General features: G+C 40.8%; 1 non-coding gene across 1 annotated transcript; it reads right to left on the bottom strand.

Moving 5' to 3' along the window:
- Positions 1 to 3564: 3564 nt before the first annotated feature.
- LOC120068665 lies at positions 3565 to 3671 on the bottom strand. The gene has a single exon (XR_005479300.1). It is a non-coding gene; the product is annotated as a small nucleolar RNA R71 (small nucleolar RNA).
- Between the last annotated feature and the right edge of the window lie 2149 nt (positions 3672 to 5820).

The following is a 5820-nucleotide window of genomic DNA, read 5'->3' on the forward strand; positions in this document are numbered from 1 at the left end:
GTTGGTTGCCCGATCGCGTAGGCGCTAGAGGTAGACAATCGTATTGAGAGCATCCAATGCTCATCGTTTAGTAGAAGTGATAACGGGCAGAAATGTAAAAGCTTAATAAATCACGATGGGACAGAAAGCTGATGACGGTCGAATTTGAATTTAGTTGACAAGCTGTTAACGACACTGTAGCAAGTACATTCAACTTTTCGGTGACAATTAATCGGCGCATCAGACAGAGATTTAATGACATCCCATCAGTGCAATCATTTGAGAGAAAAGCTTCTTCACCTTGATTTCTATAAATACCGAAGGCCATCCCCGAAAAAGCAGCTAAGCCAGATTGAAAGTTCACCATACAGAAGATAGTTAGCCATTGTTCATAGTTTTCTTATACTTAGAAGGAGAAGGCGAGTGAGGAGAGAAGATGCCGGACGATCATTCTTGGTCAGCTCGAGAGAGTGCCGGGAAGCGTTGAGAACAGAGAGAGGTTTGATTCTTGCGAAAGCAAGATTATTCTTTTGGACAAAATAGAGAAAAATGCAGTGTAAAAGCCTTGGGAAGCAAGACATTGCTACCAGGCTCCCTATCCTTACTTCCCATTATCATTATGTATTCTGATTTCATTTATAAAATGGAAACTGCATCTCTACATCTATTCATTCTCTTTACATTAAGCATGAGTAACTAAACTTCCAAACGGGTTGAGAAGCACTTAGCTAGCATGACCTAAGATCTTCATTGTATGCGATCATCTTGTCTTATGCATGCGTCCATCACCACTTTAGAGCTGCTCGAGAGAGAGTCTAAGGAAAGAACCTATGCTTGAGAGAGCTAGGCTAGAATCTAGGCTTGAGAAAGTTAGATTAGAACCGTATAAGCAAGAGATAGAAACTTAGAGATAAGTTCTGTTTGCTAACATGCATCACATGCACCCTAGAAATAGGTTATGGTAGTATGCGGTCGCCTTGTGTATGTGTGTGTCATTAATCATTGCATAGACAAGAATAGAGGCTTAGGACGTATAGACATCATCGCATACATTGCATGCATCTTGAAACTAGGAGCTGTAGCATTTGCATTGAGAGATGATTTGCTGTTGTATGTGTGTAGCATGATTGCATAACGTGAACGCAATCTTAGGAAGTGTTAGCTAAATCCCTTCTCAACCCGTTCCCTCGCATATGAAGGAACTCAAAATCAGAGAATTCCATGAGCGGGTTTAGATCGCTCCGATTTTCACGAAATATAAATGATATACATTCTAAATAACAGTTATGCATAATACAATTCAACAACAGCATGCTCAGTATACAATAAAGCATAGAGAAGAGGTTGATTACCAGAGGAAGACAATCTTCGAATGTATGAACCCACGACAGCAGAAGAACTCCACCGATCTACTAGCACCCCGGCGAGTCTCTCATTTGATACTGCACGATCCGGACGTACACGATCAAGATGACAGGAACAACACCACCAATAGGAAGACCCGAGTATCCTCGGCGTCAAAAGCCCAGAGAGTGGGCTCTGGTGAGTTTGGTAGAAGACGGAGGAGACGAAATCGTGTAGACGACAAGAACTTTACTATCGTATAGTAAAACTACACGATCGTTTAGGAAAAACTGGACGATCGTTTAGAAAATTGATATACAATCGTTTAAGGGACGCATGAGATAGAAGATCGTTTAGACGACTGAGAAGCTATCGTATAGGCTCTCGACGATCAGTCTTTCACGAATTTTTTTTTTTTTTGGCTCGGGGATCTTTTTCACGACTCAAAATCTCTCACAAATATAAAACTATTTTCAACTTGTATTCTGCCGGTTACTATAACCTTCGGTGCCCACGATTCCAATTCTTAAACGTGAGATTTGGTTAATTAAAAATAATTAATCAAGTAATTTATTTAATAAATATAACCATATTATATTTATATCCTATAGTTTGATATCATATATCTACCATAGTATTTTTCCTATATTTGATATAAATCATATTTATATCTAATTTCCTCCAAAATAATGTATCTCATACAGTTAGCCAATTATATCATATATAATTAGCTATTCCAATTATATTATATATAATTGTACTTCCTCTTGTCAATTTGAACATTTCAAATTAACCCACACACTGGTTCTCGACTTTTTCCAAGCTACCCAGGTGACCTAATGAACCTGTGGCTCGAAGCTCCAACGGTACATGAATAGCTGACTAAACTCTTTAGCCACGAGATTCACCATCCGTTAACTGTCAGTGATTCCACTAAAGACAAACAGTTGAACTCTTCTTACCATAGATATATTTCTGTGTCCATTGGATACAACCAATCATGAGTACGATGACCCTTCACAGATGCTCGTAAGTACAGCTGGACCAATTTACCGTTTTGCCCCTGTAGTTACATCTTACTCTTTAAGTACCAATGATTCCTCTAATGAACAATACAACATAGTCCAACTATGTGTGAACACCTCTCGGGCCAAGAGAAGGTGTATGGCGCCATATCGTTTAAGCCCCAGAATCAGCCCTTAAAGGAGCCATCTATCTACTTACCTTTACGTTGGGAAAGGACACGAGACTTTAGGGCATTAACCCCAACAACATACTCATTGTAACTTTCGTGTTATTAACTCTTTTCTCAATTCCGCCGCATAGAATCTATACCTTAAACAAACATACCAACCAACTCATTGTTTTATTTGTCAATGCAAAGTAATCTGAAATTACCGTCGCATACTGTCTCCATAGTCCCTGTGTTCGACCCTGGGCTTACCAGGCAACCTAGTAGGATTTATACTTGGATTTTGCTAGGAAAACTTACGTGCACAACGCATACACCACCAACGCAATATAAACCATTATTTCATCATATTAGCAACGCATCAAGTTTTTGGCACCGTTGTCGAGGACTACGGTAGTACATATTGTGCTAACGGTAACTTTTTGATTTTCTTTGTAGCTTTCCATCCATGTGCACTGCCTCTCCTTTGGTAAGGGAAGAAGTAGGCATCGTATGAGCAAAAGACAAGCTTCTGAGCCCGATTACGACCCAGAAATTGAGAGAACTTTCCAAAGAAGAAGAAGAGACAACCGCCTACATCAACAACAAGAGAGAATCCCAACATAGCAGAGCAACCGGAAGACAGAGCACCCAATGCAAATAATGTCATGGAGAACCCTATTTTCTTGTCGAACGACCGTAATAGGCCCATCCGGGACTATGCGTCGCCCAACCTTTATGATTTCTCACCAGGAATTATGAGGCCAACTCTGGACGGATTAAGATTCGAGATGAAACCGGTGATGCTGCAAATGATTCAAACTGCCGGACAGTTTGCTGGTAAGCGTGGCAAGGATCCACAGGCTCACCTCCGGAGTTTTATTTAAATCTGTAATACGTTTGTGTTCCCAAACATCTTCGTTGAGGAGGTTCGACTAACACTGTTCCCATTTTCATTGTGTGACCAAGCACGGAAGTGGGCCTATTCTCTCGAACCAGGGGAGATTACATCGTGGGAATAGGTAGCGGAAAAATTCATGAAGAAGTACTTCCCTCCGATAGAAAACGCAAGATGGAGGAAGCTGATCACTAATTTTGAACAAGAAATCGACGAATCACTCAGTGACGCCTGGGCGAGGTTTAAGCGATTGGTGCGAGATTGTCCGCACAATGGCTTACCAGATTGTCTATAGATGGAAATTTTCTACCACGATTTGAACCCTGCACACAGACGGCTGCCAATGCGGTAGCAGCTGAAGTCTGCTTGACAAGACATACGACGAGGCTAAGAACATACTTGATCGCATTTCAAAGAATCATGAAGACTGGAGAGAAAGTGATCAACGACAGAGAATAAAAAACAGTGATGCAAGCAATGGGACCATCGCATCCCTACAAAACCAAATGAATGCAATGATGAATTTAATACAAGGAATCACAATCAGTAGCATGGGAACGCATAAAGGGCAGGTCAACGCAATCGCTCAAACGACCACGAGTTGCGTCACCTGTGGGGAAGCACATCTGATTGAAGAATGCCCAAGGAATCCGCAGTCAGTGTGCTTCATAATGAATAACCCCTTCGCTGATACGTACAACCCCGGATGGAGAAATCACCCCAATTTCGCATGAAAAAATCAACAACAAAGCTATCAACCTATGGCACAAAAGGAAGGGCCACCAGAATTTTTCCTGCGAATGAATGGTCAAACGCAGAATCAAGCCATTAGTTTGCAAGTGCCGCAATCTTCATCTTTAGAAAGCTTATTGAAGCAATATATTGAGAAAAATGAAACAGTACTCCAGAATCAAGCGACGTCTATTTGTAACCTTGAAATTCAGATAGGACAGATTGCAGGCGAGCTCAAAAATAGACCGTAAGGAGTGTTGCAGAACTCAATTGAGCTCCCTCGCAACTCTGGGGGTACAGGAAATGAATAATGCCTAGCAGTCTCCTTGCTAAGTGAAAAAATGACAGCGGAAGAAGGGGAAGAGCCCATCAGGACCAACCCAAATGTGGTGAAAACCAAGAACTCGTTGACATATGATTCAGAAGAGCCCGAAAAGATGAACCCAGAAGTTGCATCCACCTACAAGCCTCTAGAACACAAGATAGAAGAAGTACAGTTACCACCATTCCCGCAGAGATTGAAAAAGAAACAGAATGATGAAGAAAAGATCGCTATAGTGGCACTAACGCAAGGGTTAAATACTATGATCCCACAAAAAATGTGCAACCCAAGAAGCTTCACGATACCTTGCTCAATTGGGGGGATCTATATTGGTCAAGCACTATGCGATCTTGGGGCGAGCATAAACTTAATGCCACTATCAATTTTCAAACGATTGAATATGGGAGAGCTAATGCCCACGAAGGAGACGCTCTTGCTTGCGGACAGATCACGAGTACACCCCGAGGGAGAGTTGAAGGATGTCGCGGTCTCAATTGACAAATACATTTTACCGATAGACTTTATCATTCTAGATCATAAAGCGGACGAAGATGCGCCCATCATATTGGGATGACCATTCCTATCGATCGATCACACTCAAATTGATGTACACAAGGGAGAAATCTTGATGAACGTTAATGGGAAAAAGCTCCAGATTGAGGCAATCAAGATTCTAGAAGATCGAGAAAAGAAGAGAAAATCGCCTTGGACGCAAAGAGCCTAGATTGAAAGGAATAAGCGGTACATGCACAAGCATGCAACTCAAATTTATTAGGGATGCAATCTTTTTGAAGTATCCGTTGAAATCTTCATGAAATCAATTCTACCTCTTTATATCCGTTATCATTTTTTTCCGTTATTTGCATAAAAAAAATGTCGTTTACACTTTTGACCCTCTCAATATTTTCTTTGCAATGATCGTGGTGAATGACTGCAGGGGAGCTACACGATAACCGAAAGACGTGACTAGTTTGGACAACCACCACAATCGAAGAAATCGGCTTGCTGCAAAGAAGGATGCGATCATAAATGATGCGGGCGACAGAGCAAATTTGGTGGTTGTATCTTTACTTGACTTTGTTTGTTCCAAATTTTGTACTCTCGCATCTCATTTTTAACTTTAATAATTTTATCATCACATCCTCTTTAGTTGACGCAATCATGAAATCTTGATTACTTTAGTAAGTCACCGCATTGTTTTTCTTTGCCAATTATGATTTCAATGATGAAACGCATGCCTCTATTTTTCATCATAGGCACTAGAGTCAACTTAATTTTAGGACAGTAAATTCATGAAATATTTCTAGAAGTTAGTGGTCCACTAGCTTTCTTTCAAACTGACCGTTATGAAACCTCCTAAGAGCATCGCATGAA

Source organism: Benincasa hispida, chromosome 12 (genome assembly GCF_009727055.1).
Source record: "Benincasa hispida cultivar B227 chromosome 12, ASM972705v1, whole genome shotgun sequence".
NCBI classification, from domain to species: domain Eukaryota; kingdom Viridiplantae; phylum Streptophyta; class Magnoliopsida; order Cucurbitales; family Cucurbitaceae; genus Benincasa; species Benincasa hispida.